At 44.4% G+C, this 13,124-nt stretch overlaps 1 protein-coding gene across 2 annotated transcripts in view; it reads left to right on the top strand.

The window, feature by feature from the left end:
- Nucleotides 1-13,124, top strand: part of LRFN2 (leucine rich repeat and fibronectin type III domain containing 2) — a 603,579-nt gene that overhangs the window by 297,658 nt on the left and 292,797 nt on the right. For both annotated transcript variants that reach the window (XM_069768326.1, XM_069768325.1), the window contains exon 2: nucleotides 8,559-8,648. The gene's annotated coding sequence lies outside the window, so the exon portion shown is untranslated. The remainder of the gene's footprint in view (nucleotides 1-8,558; nucleotides 8,649-13,124) is intronic.

The raw sequence follows: 13,124 nt of genomic DNA, 5'->3' as shown, positions 1-13,124 counted from the left end.
TGCCAATCTACCAGGCAAAGAGCTTCTTGACACCTCTGTATGAGAAATTACCAAAAAAATCCTCATTTCCATGTGCATCACATTAATGATTCCTATTTTAATGTAGCGATGTACTGTAACTGTGTGTCTGACGATAGATGAGAGTATATTAGCAGACTGACCAACTATGGAGTAAGCTCTAGCTCACAAATTTGGTCACCTGAGGTAGTGTTTTTGGTTATAGAGACATGATCCTATCCTATGGCATCACCATAGACTAATCTCTACATCACTCAACGTCTTTAGTGATATCATGCCATGGACCGTCCAGGAAAGTGGGGTTTCCATTAAGTCTTCCGGAATTTGCCGAATTTATTCTTATAAATTTTGGACCCCTGCGTTATAAATTACTGTGTTGCCCATGGGATGCTTAGTTACAATCACTTTCTAAGCCATTAAGGGGTAATATTGACCTGATATGCGCCACGTGAAGGTTATTTGCTTCATTTCGGCCACATATTAAAATGTTATTGAAATTGATGAATTTTGTATGTTAGATTTTGGTCTAAGACCCTAACAATGGCGGATACAGGGAGCTCCGATGCATGATCGGTAGATGGGCCTCTTGCTCTCCAATATCTTATCGTAAATCCTGTTATGTTTCCTACTATCCGAAAATGTGAACCATGAAATTAATTAACTCCATCCCTTACACACAATCAGATGGACAGTAAGGAGATGTGGCAGTGAGGGCATCTTTCTACAAATAAGTGAATCGTTTCCAAACTAAGTGTAGAAATTCCCAAAATTCGGGGATTTCGGCAATTCTGAATTTTAGGTAATTTGCTTCATGCAAATTTAGAAAAAATGGTGTACAGGTGGAGTTCCATATGCTGGAAACTAAGGGGCCAGAAAGGAATTAAAAAAACTAAAATAAAATAAAACAAATTGTATTCACGTTGTTCTGGTGCTTAGTTGTCCACCTACGCAGCCCTTCTCTACAGTGGTGCTTTCTTCTGTTGTCTTCTCCCACCATGTCCTCCAATCTTGAACCCTTCAGCTTTGACGAGGTCTCAGACATCATGACATCATAATGTCATCGTGTGCAGACAACGTCATGATATCTTGAAGTCTCATCATCACAGAAGGACCAAAGAGGCTAGAACATGTCGAGAGGGAAAGTCTGAAGACTGTAAGAAGCGGCAACCGGCATAAGGACTGCGAGGCTGGACAGGCGAGTATCGGATGAGTGTAATTATTATTTCTTTTTTTACTGAACGGTCATTATGTTGTGGAGTCTGGAGAGATCTCAGAACATAATAAGACACTTTAATTTGCTGAGATGAGAATTTTAAGTTCCTGGCAAAACTTAGCAAATTCTTGAATTGAATTTCATCAGATTTCCTCATTACTTATCTCTCACCCCTATAACCAATGTAAAGTTCTAAAGGCTAGATGTCACAAGGCTACCGCGACAGAGAGGTTCCAGAGAACCGCAGCGCTCTGGGCCTCGTTCACACACAGTGAACAGAAGCTCTTCACCTGTATTCTGACCTGGCTGCTTTGTGCCAGCAGTGCAGGAGTTAACCTTATTGCTGAGTTGCTGAGAGCTGGGTCTTTCTCAGCTGAAGTGGCTTTTGTAATCTGATCCTCTATATAGACCCAGTCCTGACTTCAGCTATTGTCAGTGATCAGTTCTACTGCCTGGCTTGGAGGTTGAAGGAGCGTATTGTTGGTGTTGGAAGTTTATTTACAGAGATTGGTGTCTGCTGTTTTGGTTGCATGTTACCTGATTTCCTTCCTAGTTTATTCCTTCTCTTCCCTTCTCTGTGTTTCCTCTGTGGTTGTGTGAGCATTTAGTGAGTTTGAGACTTTTAGTTACCTGTTATTTGTTGTATTATTACACTGGTGCAGTCCAACTCCTTTGGGGGGAGAGGGGGCCACTGATAGGGCCTGCACAGGAGACAGGTATACGCTGGCGGCTTGGGCCTCCTAACCATCATAGGTACCCCCGAGATAAGGGAAAGCCAGGGCCCCATTAAAGTGGTAGGGACAGGTGCGGATCCCAGTACGCCGTCCTGCCCCTTTAACGCCGTTTACAGCGTGACACTAGATGTACAGCCTTGAGCCCAGAACTGCAAAACATCCCTGGAACCATCCAACAAATGTATCAAATATATCAAGCCAGAAAAGGCTGAGATATAACCATGAGGTGAAGTTGAAACCCTACGGGCTTCCTCCCATTCTCCGAGAAATACTCCCACTCCAGGCACAAGCAGATTAAATGATTTAGTAAAGGTCACCCAGAGCTTGTTCTCATCCTGTCTCTAATGTCAGGAGCACAAGTCTTCTTTACCCTGTGTAATGTCATTAGGAATATGACATTTGTGGCTGCGGTTCTGTGTAGGACATGTCTGCGGATCCCCGCGCTCATCACCATCGCCAGACATGGAGCTTAGTGCTCAGATTGTGGATGGATAATCCTGCTGTGGTGATCTAACACATTAGCTGACTAATTAGGACAGCGAAGATTGGAACACAGAAGAGGAAATATCAGTAGAATTAGAAGAATACGAAACATTCTGACTGTTCCTATTAATTAGTGCATGAATAGGCTGCACAATGTCACAGAAGAGGTAGGTTATGCTGCAGCTCGTCTACGGATTCATAAACTCTTTGTGAAACTTTTCATTCTGTTAATATTTTAATTGAAAGTGATTTCAGCTGATAACGAAACAAAATATTTTCTTTTTCTAAAGAAAAATTCTTTGTATGCTCTCCTAAAGTATAAAATGAAACTGCTGCTATCCCAACATGTAGAAGGTGTAATAAAAATAATATTAGCAAATACCTCCAAATAGAAATGTAGTATAGTTTTTCTAATTTGCTATGTCTTTTCCTTCAACATGAGTTACATCCTGTAATATACTCCAGAGCGGCGCTCATTATTCTGCTGGTGCAGTCACTGTGTACATATATTACATTACTGATCCTGAGTTACATCCTGTATTATACCCCAGAGCTGCACTCACTATTCTGCTGGTGCAGTCACTGTGTACATACATTACATTACTGATCCTGAGTTACATCCTGTATTATACCCCAGAGCTGCACTCACTATTCTGCTGGTGCAGTCACTGTGTACATACATTACATTACTGATCCTGAGTTACATCCTGTATTATACCCCAGAGCTGCACTCACTATTCTGCTGGTGCAGTCACTGTGTACATACATTACATTACTGATCCTGAGTTACATCCTGTATTATTATTATTTATTATTATAGCGCCATTTATTCCATGTTGCTTTACATGTGAGGAGGGGTATACATAATAAACACAGGTACAATAATCTTGAACAATACAAGTCACAACTGGTACAGGAGGAGAGAGGACCCTGCCCGCGAGGGCTCACAATCTACAAGGGATGGGTGAGAATACAGTAGGTGAGGATAGAGATGGTCAGGCAGCGGTTTGGTCGATCGGTGGTTACTGCAGGTTGTAGACTTGTCGGAAGAGGTGGGTCTTCAGGCTCTTTTTGAAGGTTTCGATGGTAGGCGAGAGTCTGATATGTTGTGGTAGAGGGTTCCAGAGTAAGGGTGATACGCGAGAGAAATCTTGTATACGATTGTGGGAAGAGGAGATAAGAGGGGAGTAGAGAAGATCTTGTGAGGATCGGAGGTTGCGTGCAGGAAAGTACCGAGAGACGAGGTCACAGATGTATGGAGGAGACAGGTTGTGGATGACTTTGTATGTCATGGTTAGGGTTTTGTACTGGAGTCTCTGGGTAATGGGGAGCCAGTGAAGGTATTAACAGAGGGGAGAGGCCGGGGAATAGCGGGGGGACAGGTGGATTAGTCGGGCAGCAGAGTTTAGAATAGATTGGAGGAGTGCGAGAGTGTTCGAGGGGAGGCCACAGAGCAGGAGGTTACAGTAGTCGAGGTGGGAGATGATGAGGGCATGCACTAGGGTTTTTGCAGATTCTTGGTTTAGAAATGTACAGATCCGTGAAATATTTTTGAGTTGAAGTCGGCAGGAAGTGGAAAGGGCTTGGATATGTGGTTTGAAGGAGAGGTCAGTGTCAAGGATTACCCCGAGGCAGCGAGCTTGTGGGACTGGGGAGAGTGGGCAGCCATTTACTGTAATGGATAGATTCGTTGGGGGGGTCGCTTGAGATTGGGAAAGATGATGAATTCTGTTTTGTCCATGTTAAGTTTCAGAAATCTAGCAGAGAAGAAGGATGAAATTGCAGACAGACATTGAGGGATTCTGGTTAGTAGGGAGGTGATATCTGGTCCAGAGATGTAGATCTGTGTCATCAGCATAGAGATGATACTGAAAACCGTGAGATTCTATGAGCTGTCCCAGGCCAAAGGTGTAAATGGAGAAGAGCAGGGGCCCAAGGACTGAACCTTGTGGGACTCCGACAGATAGGGGGCGAGGTGAGGAGGTGGTGTGTGAGTGGGAGACGCTGAATGTCCGGTCTGTTAGGTATGATGAGATCTAGGATAGGGCAAGGTCTGTGATGCCAAGGGATGAGAGGGTCTGTAATAATAGGGAATGGTCCACTGTGTCAAAGGCAGCCGACAGGTCGAGGAGGAGGAGGACAGAGTAGTGTCACTTGCACTTGGCAGTTAATAGGTCATTGGTGACCTTAGTTAGGGCAGTTTCAGTGGAGTGGTGTGACCAGAAGCCAGATTGTAAGAGGTCAAAGAGGGAGCAGGAAGAAAGATGGGAGGACAGTTCAAGATGGACGTGTTGTTCCAGTAGTTTTGAGTCATAGGGGAGAAGTGATATAGGGCGATAGCTAGATACAGAGGATGGGTCAAGAGAGGGATTTTTGAGGATAGGTGTGATGGAGGCATGTTTAAAGCTTGAGGGGAAAACACCAGTTGTTAGTGATAGGTTGAAGAGATGGGTTAGGGTTGGGATGAAGACTGTGGTGAGATTTGGGATGAAGTGGGATGGGATCAGGTCAAGTGCACAGGTGGTGAGATGCGATCTTGAGAGAAGAGTGGAGAGTTGATCATCTGTAATGGTGGAGAAGTTGAATTTGGAGGTAGAGGGCTTGATAGTTGGGAGGAAGAGCTCTGGGGGTTGTCCACTAAACCTGTCTCTGATGTTCTCAATCTTCTGCTTGAAAAATGAGGCAGAGTCTTAATAATAATAATCTTTAATAATAATAATCTTTATTTATATAGCGCCAACATATTCCACAGCGCTTTATAGTTTAACAGTTTCAAACACAACAGTCATAGGTAACAATGTTAACAATACAGTAATAAAGCAAAATAAGACAAAATAAGACGACCCTGCTCGTGAGAGCTTACAATCTACAATGAGGTGGGGGAGATACAAAGTACAGGTGTGTATTTACAATGATGTATTTACAATGATGGTCCAACCATCTTCAGGGGGTTGGGGATAGATGGAGATAGTGAATGGGCTACACACACACAAACATAAAATGAGTTTGATTAGGGAACGTGATAGGCCGCTCTGAACAAATGAGTTTTGAGCGAGCGCCTAAAACTATGGAAGTTGTGGATGGTCCTAATATCTTGGGGTAGAGCATTCCAGAGGATTGGCGCAGCACGGGAGAAGTCTTGTAGTCGGGAGTGGGATATATGGATTAGTGCAGAGGTTAGTCGAAAGTCGTTTGCAGAGCGCAGTGGTCGGCTAGGCCGATAGACAGAAATGAGGGAGGAGATGTATGGGGGTGCCGCACTGTGGAGAGCTTTGTGGGTGAGAACAAGTACTTTGAATTGTATCCTATAATGAATGGGCAGCCAGTGTAACGACTGGCGAAGAGTGGACACGTCCGAGTAACGATTAGCCAGATGGACAACCCTGGCTGCCGCATTAAGGATAGACTGGAGAGGGGAAAGTCACATGAGGGGGAGGCCAATTAATAGAGCGTTACAGTAGTCCAGACGGGAGTGGATTAGGGCTACAGTGAGAGTTTTTGTTGTCTCCATGGTGAGAAAAGGGCGGATTCTAGAGATGTTCTTTAGGTGTAAGCGGCACTAGTCTTCAGCTGAGATGAGTGGAGAGGGAGGAGGTGCTGGGGGACGGAGGAGAGAGTTGAAGGTGTTGAATAACTGTTTAAGGTTGTGAGACAGGGAGGATATGAGAGATGAGAAGTAGGTTTGTTTAGCTGTGGTGAGTGAGGTCTTGAAAGTAGTGAGGGACTGTTTGAATGTGATGAAGTGCTCATTGGAGTGGGATCTTTTCCATCTGCGCTCAGCAGCCCTGGAAGCTCGCCTCAGTTCTTTGGTCAGGCTGATGTGCCAGGGCTGTCTGATTTTGTGAGATTTGGTATGTGTGAGAGAGGCAAGAGATTCCAAAGCTACAGCTATTGTGGTGTTATATAGAGCGGCAGCATCATCCGCATTGTGTATGGAACTTATGTCTGTGAGAGGGAGGAGGGATTCAGAGAGTGACTGTAGATTGAGGTGTTTAAGATTTCTGCTAGGGTGTGCAAGTTTGTGGGGAGGGGATCGTAGACAAGGAGTGGAGAGGGAAGAGAATGTGAGTAGATTGTGGTCAGAAAGAGGAAGAGGTGAGTTAGAGAGGTTAGATAGGGAGCAGAGGTGGGTGAAGATGAGGTCCAGTGTGTGACCATCTTTGTGAGTGGCTGCAGAAGACCATTGAGTGAGGCCGAAGGATGAAGTGAGAGATAGAAGTTTAGTGGCAGCTGAGAGGGGAGTGTCAATGGGGATGTTGAAGTCGCCCATGATGATTGTGGTAATGTCCGCAGAAAGGAAATTAAGTAGCCAGGTGGTGAAGTGGTCAAAGAAGGTGGTGGCTGGCCATGGGGAGCGGTAAGTGACAGCCAGTTGGAGGGGGAGTAGATGCGCACAGAGTGCACCTCAAAGGAAGGGAGGGTAACAGAGGGTGGAAGTGGGATTGGGGTGAAGGAGCAGTTATCTGACAGGACAAAAACCAACTCCTCCACTGCTGGGGTGGGGTGTGTGAGAAAGGTGGAATCCATCATATGAAAGTGCAGCAGGCGAGGCTGTGTCTGAAGGGGTGAGCCAGGTTTCAGTGATGGCGAGGAAGGAAAGTTTGTTAGTAATAAAAAGATCATGGATGTAGGAAAGTTTGTTGCAGACAGAGCGAGCGTTCCACAGAGCTCCTGTTAGTGGGACTGGGGAAGCGGGGGCTGGGCGAATGGGTATAAGGTTAGAGAGGTTACGGAAGTTTGTGATAGAGCGTGGATGGGAGGTAGAAATGACTGTGGGGATGTGGTGAGGAGGACCAGGATATGGAGAAATATCACCAGTAGTGTTGAGCATTCCGATACCGCAAGTATCGGGTATCGGCCGATACTTGCGGTATCGGAATTCCGATACCGAGATCCGATATTTTTGTGATATCGGGTATCGGTATCGGAAGTGTAAAATAAAGAATTAAAATAAAAAATATTGTTATATTCACCTCTCCGGCGGCCCCTGGACATCAGCGGGAGGATCCGGCGTCCGGCACGGCTTCTTTCTTCAAAATGCGCGCCTTCAGGACCTGTGGAATGACGTCCCGGCTTCTGATTGGTCGCGTGCCGCCCATGTGACCGCCACGCGACCAATCAGAAGCCGCGACGTCATTCCTCAGCTAAAGTCCTAGAATGAGCGCCTTCTAGGACCTGAGGAATGACGTCGCGGCTTCTGATTGGTCGCGTGGCGGTCACATGGGCGGCACGCGACCAATCAGAAGCCGGGACGTCATTCCACAGGTCCTGAAGGCGCGCATTTTGAAGAAAGAAGCCGTGCCGGACGCCGGATCCTCCCGCTGATGTCCAGGGGCCGCCGGAGAGGTGAATATAACAATATTTTTTATTTTAATTCTTTATTTTACACTTTAATATGGATCCCAGGGCCTGAAGGAGAGTTTCCTCTCCTTCAGACCCTGGGATCCATGAGGATACATTCCGATACTTGATGTCCCATTGACTTGTATTGGTATCGGATATCGGTATCGGCGATATCCGATATTTTTCGGGTATCGGCCGATACTATCCGATACCGATACTTTCAAGTATCGGACGGTATCGCTCAACACTAATCACCAGCAATGAGAAGGAGCAGAGAAAGTGTTAGCAGGTGGGAGCAGGAGAAGGCATGAGGGGGCTGTCTGTATTTGGAGACAGAGGATTGTATGTTAAGGAACAGTGCTGTGGAGGAGGTGAGATGGATGGAGAGGATTGAAGAAGAGATGAACAGTTCCTTACTAGGTGTGAGGATTAGGGGAGTTAGCAGGAAGTGAAGGATTATAGGGGTGAAAGTGAAAACAAACTGAAACATTGTTTACAGTATTATATTCCAGAGCTGTGCTCACTATTCTGCTGGTGCAGTAATTGATGCAACCTGTGTGGGTAATGGGGTGGGGGGGGGTGCAATTTCTTCCTCCAAAACAGGTTGGTTTGTGCATTATGATGAGCTATTGGACTGCATTTGAGTTCAGCTCTGGAGCACATTTAAGATCTGTAAAACAGAAGTAAAATAAGTGACTTGACCACATATAACCTGTTTTCCCTTTATTTTTTGTTTTCTAATTTTTCCATTTTGTTTCTTCTTGCAGGTGATCAGTTCAGCCGGGAGACAACGTGAGCTCTTAGGGCGCAGACCATGATCTCTGAAATTGTGGAGAGCACGCCTCATTAAAGCAAGGGTGAGTCGTCAAACCTGTATCCAGTGTAAATAATCGAGGGCTTCATGCAGAACCTCATAAATGTCTAATAAATGAAAGCAGAGTCTCTTGTGGTGTAAGTAATGCGTGCGCCGTAATCTATAACCTCGCTGAACGCAGCCATTAATCTCGAAACATAATTTATCTGGATTGAATGAATCTGCAGCAGTAATTTATAAGAAATATCTATAGAATTACACTTCAGAAACTTCCTGATTCAAATGAATCCAGGAAAAAACGATGATCTATATTAATAATGTGCTTTCTGCGGCACCAGCCTGACATTGAGAATTCATGTGTTTAATACAAGTCAGCGCTGTTCACTGTCTGCAGAGGATTTATAGATCTACACGGGGATTTTTCTTGCTCATTACAATAAATGAGCCAATTGTTACATTTTTCCTTATGATCATGACATAGATTACCTCCAACCTGTTTATTAAGCATAGAAATCTTTGAGGAACAGGAGTGAGATCCTATCACAGTGGAGAGTTGGGAGGAGAGGAGTATTTGCATTTTTTATATTGTTTTATGTTGCAGAGTCTTTGGCATCTCATTTGCTTTATTTATATTTATTGATGTTAGTAATAAATATCGGACGCTCCAATCTCATCCAGAGCTGCATCTTCAACTCCTTTCTTTTGCTACATTTTAAGAGAATTGTCCAACTTTATCTTTAGTTTCAAAATTTGTCCATAGTGCTCTGAAAATAGAGGAGAAAAAAATGTTCATTGTAGATAAACGATTTGAAGCAAAGCATATTACTTTAAATTTTCCTAAAAAAATTCAGATTCAGCAGAAACCATTTTATTTTTGCAATTTGTTTCTTTCTGGCTAATCCAGCAAAATGGCAGCTGCTCCCCAATTCCCGTCCTGCCATTACAAAACCTCTGATTGGTTCTTCCTTCTTCAGTCTGTGATATCTTTGTTCTTTCTTCATTTTGGATGGTCCTTCCATTCATTAGCCCCAAATCCTCATGTGACTGCATTGTGTTCCAATCAGAGGAAAGATGGAAGATACTTTTATTAAGTATAAAATGAAACGCGTTATGTTATCATTTGAAAGACCAGGAAGAGGAAGAAGCTGAAGGCTTCAAAGCGCGTATTGTTCTTAACAATTGATTTTTATACTTAATTAAAATATTCACAGCCATCTGTGGAAAGTTTAAACTCTTACTGCAATTTGGTCACGGGACCGCTACATCAGTTTTCTTCCTTTCAGCAGATACTTTGTGTTCGATGCCCTCTGCTTTCTTCCTTGGATCACACTCTGGTCCTTGGCGGATCAGCCGGCTGCAGATCAATTCATACAAGTTCCTCTAGTTATTGCACACTCAGTGCAACGTTCCTCAGGAGAGTCATCCCCTTAGTCAACTCCCCTACGTTACTCCATGTACAAAGGGAAATGTTTTTTCTTTTGTTTTGCTCTAAAAACAGAAAATAGAAGTTTGAAGAACTGATCAGAAGACTGGCAGTGCCAATGTCACGGTTTCATAAAGTGACTGTGGTCAGCTCAGCTGCCCTATGGAATGTGGAGTGTGCTAGGCTGTTGGTTGAGTTAATGACAGTCCAGTCATCCAATCTGATCCTGGGGCGTGCTGGGCTGTCATCATTTTAATTTACCGCCCTGCTGCTCTCTCTGGTTCAGTATGCGGATGTTTCCTCCCATCTATAATGCAAGGTATTTAGCTGGCTAGCTGTTAGTAGTCAGTGTCAGTTGTAGCTTTGCCTAAGCTTACTTAGTTCTGTGTCTCTTTCCTCTGACCCTGTTTCAGGACCTTGGACTCGTTGTGACTTTTCTGGTGGATTCCCTCCTCTTCTGCTTTTGATGCTCCTTGACTTTAGGTATCTGACACTGGAATGGGCCTCTGACTAGCCGTATGTTGTGCTCCCTGGTTTTGACATACCATCCTGGCATTTGACCCCGGATTATTTACTGCACACGCCTTTGACTGTCCCCTCTGTACTTCGAGCCCTCCTGGTATCCGATCTCGGACCTCTTAACTGCCCTGTCTCAGGGTTTGCCTGTGAGTAGTGACTCAGCGTCACAGCCAGGACAAATGTTTGGAAGACCAATGGGAGCTTAAAATAAGAATGCTTTATCCCCTTCAATTAAAATCAGATTTGTTTGATACAGATAGAATCTCCCACCTAAATTAAGACAATCTACACTGAATACAATTTTAGGAGATTTGCTCAATTCTAATTCACCTCTAAAAGACTGCTCCTTTTCTTTAGTGCATGGATTCCCCATTTAATTTTTTAGAAGGGAACATCACATGACCGCTGCAGCCAATCATGTGTTGTCTTTGCCGGAAAACCAGTCGTGCTCTCTCTTTGGCTCGGAAGGCCGGTGACTACTGCAGGTACCGCTGTGGCCACTGATTAGTTGCTATGGACATTCTATATTCCCTGACGTATGAGGGAGCGAGGCGATTGACGGAGGACACAGGAAACAGCCCCAAGTATCAGCAGGGTTCCAATAATTGTTTATGTGGTTTTTCTGATCACCATGGACCCAATTTTTTTTCAGGTAGATGCAAACGGCTGTAAGGCTGCACAATGTTAACTTTGTCCTTCTTTATTCTTGTTTAGTGTCGCCATTCCCCAACCTTTCCTGCCTAGAACAAATTAATAAAAAATAAGATGTTACACATGGCGCCTGCCTTATTATTAATAGCTTGTAGTAGGGTTTCGACCCTGGCGCCCATTTTCAGCATTATTTAATACTGCCCTTCCCTGGGTAGTCAAGACTTGCCAATGTCAAATTCTCATATCTTTGCTCCACGATGACCTGAGAATGTCCCCATATCCGGAATGTGCTTTCTGCAAGACGTCTCCTGTTTTACCGCTTGCTCCTTTTGCCGCCCGCATACATTAATTCAGAACGCATTGGTAACTTTTGAGGAATCGTGATTATTTCTTCTTACCTTAATCCCAAAGGCCTATGCATATTACACAGCTCCTGCTCTGAAATAGTATTAAATTGTATTTCCTATTGCTTCAGCGGCACAACACGGCTCATGACTAAAATAATATTCAGCCGGTTTAGGCAATAAGCAGCGGAGATGGTAAATCCTGGGATTATTTTCTGAAATTACGTCTGTATCCTGGAATGGTGCGCACGCCACTGATGGAGAAAATAGATGGAAAAATAAACAAGCCATGTGTATCATGGAGATGCAGAGGGGAGAGTTCCGAAGGTTCTATGCGCAACATTGTTGCAATATTTCTTAAAGGGGCCTCGTCTTCAAAGTTTTGTTTTGGGATATTTTTGCGTGTCTTCTTTTAGGATAATATAATAAATATTTTGTTTTCATTGTGATCCTTTCAAAATGTATTTGAATTTCAGACAAAACATCTCCTCATCAGCGTTCAGTGGGTCTGGGAATATGTAACTTAGTAACTCATTTGATCTTTCAAAATCATCATCTAAAGTGATTGATCAAATGATTAGCTGAATAAGCCCACAAAGCAGGACGACCTCTCCTTTAGGCATTGTGTCCATGACTGTATTATGGAGCTACAGTCAGTCCTCGAACTCTCATCTGTAGACAGCTGACTTAAAGGCCTCGATTCAGGTGTGTTTTTTTTTTTAACCCCTTTTCCCCCAAGGGCGGTTTGCACAATAATGACCAGGCCAATTTTTACAATTCTGACCACTGTCCATTATGAGGTTATAACTCTGGAACGCTTCAACGGATCCCGGTGATTCTGACATTGTTTTCTCGAAACATATTGTAATTCATGATAGTGGTAAAACTTCTTTGATATTACCTGCGGTTATTTGTGAAAAAAATGGAAATTTGTCGAAAATGTTGAAAATTTTGCAATTTTCCAACTTTGAATTTTGATGCCCTTAACCCCTTAGCGACCGCCGATACGCCTTTTAACGGCGGCCGCTAAGGGTACTTAAACCACAGCGCCGTTAATTAACGGCGCTGTGGAAAAAGTCAATAGCGCCCCCCAGAGGCCGATTTTCTCGGGGGTCTCGGCTGCCAGGGGTAGCCGAGACCCCAGAGAACATGATTCGGGGGGGTTTTAACCCACCCCGCATTTGCGATCGCCGGTAATTAACCGTTTACCGGTGATCGCAAAAAACAAAAAAACAAAAAAAAAACGCGATCTCTTTTTAATTTCTCTGTCCTCCGATGTGATCGCACATCGGAGGACAGAGAAAAGGGGTCCCAGGTGGCCCCCCAATACTCACCTAGCTCCCCCGATGCTCCTTGTGTCTCCCGGTGGGCGCCGCCATCTTCAAAATGGCGGGCGCATGCGCAGTGCGCCCGCCGGCCGGCACCGGGAGAATCTTTGGGGTCTCAGCTGCCAGGGGTAGCCGAGACCCCAAAGAGCATGATCGGGGTCGGTTTTACCGACCCCTGTTTTGCGATCGCCGGTAATTAACTGTTTACCGGCGACCGCAAAAAAAAAAAAAAAAAAAAAAAGTAAAGTGTAATT

Source organism: Ranitomeya imitator, chromosome 5 (genome assembly GCF_032444005.1).
Source record: "Ranitomeya imitator isolate aRanImi1 chromosome 5, aRanImi1.pri, whole genome shotgun sequence".
NCBI lineage: Eukaryota > Metazoa > Chordata > Amphibia > Anura > Dendrobatidae > Ranitomeya > Ranitomeya imitator.
Note: the sequence above shows the minus strand (reverse complement) of the source record. Positions and strands in the feature narration are given on the sequence as shown.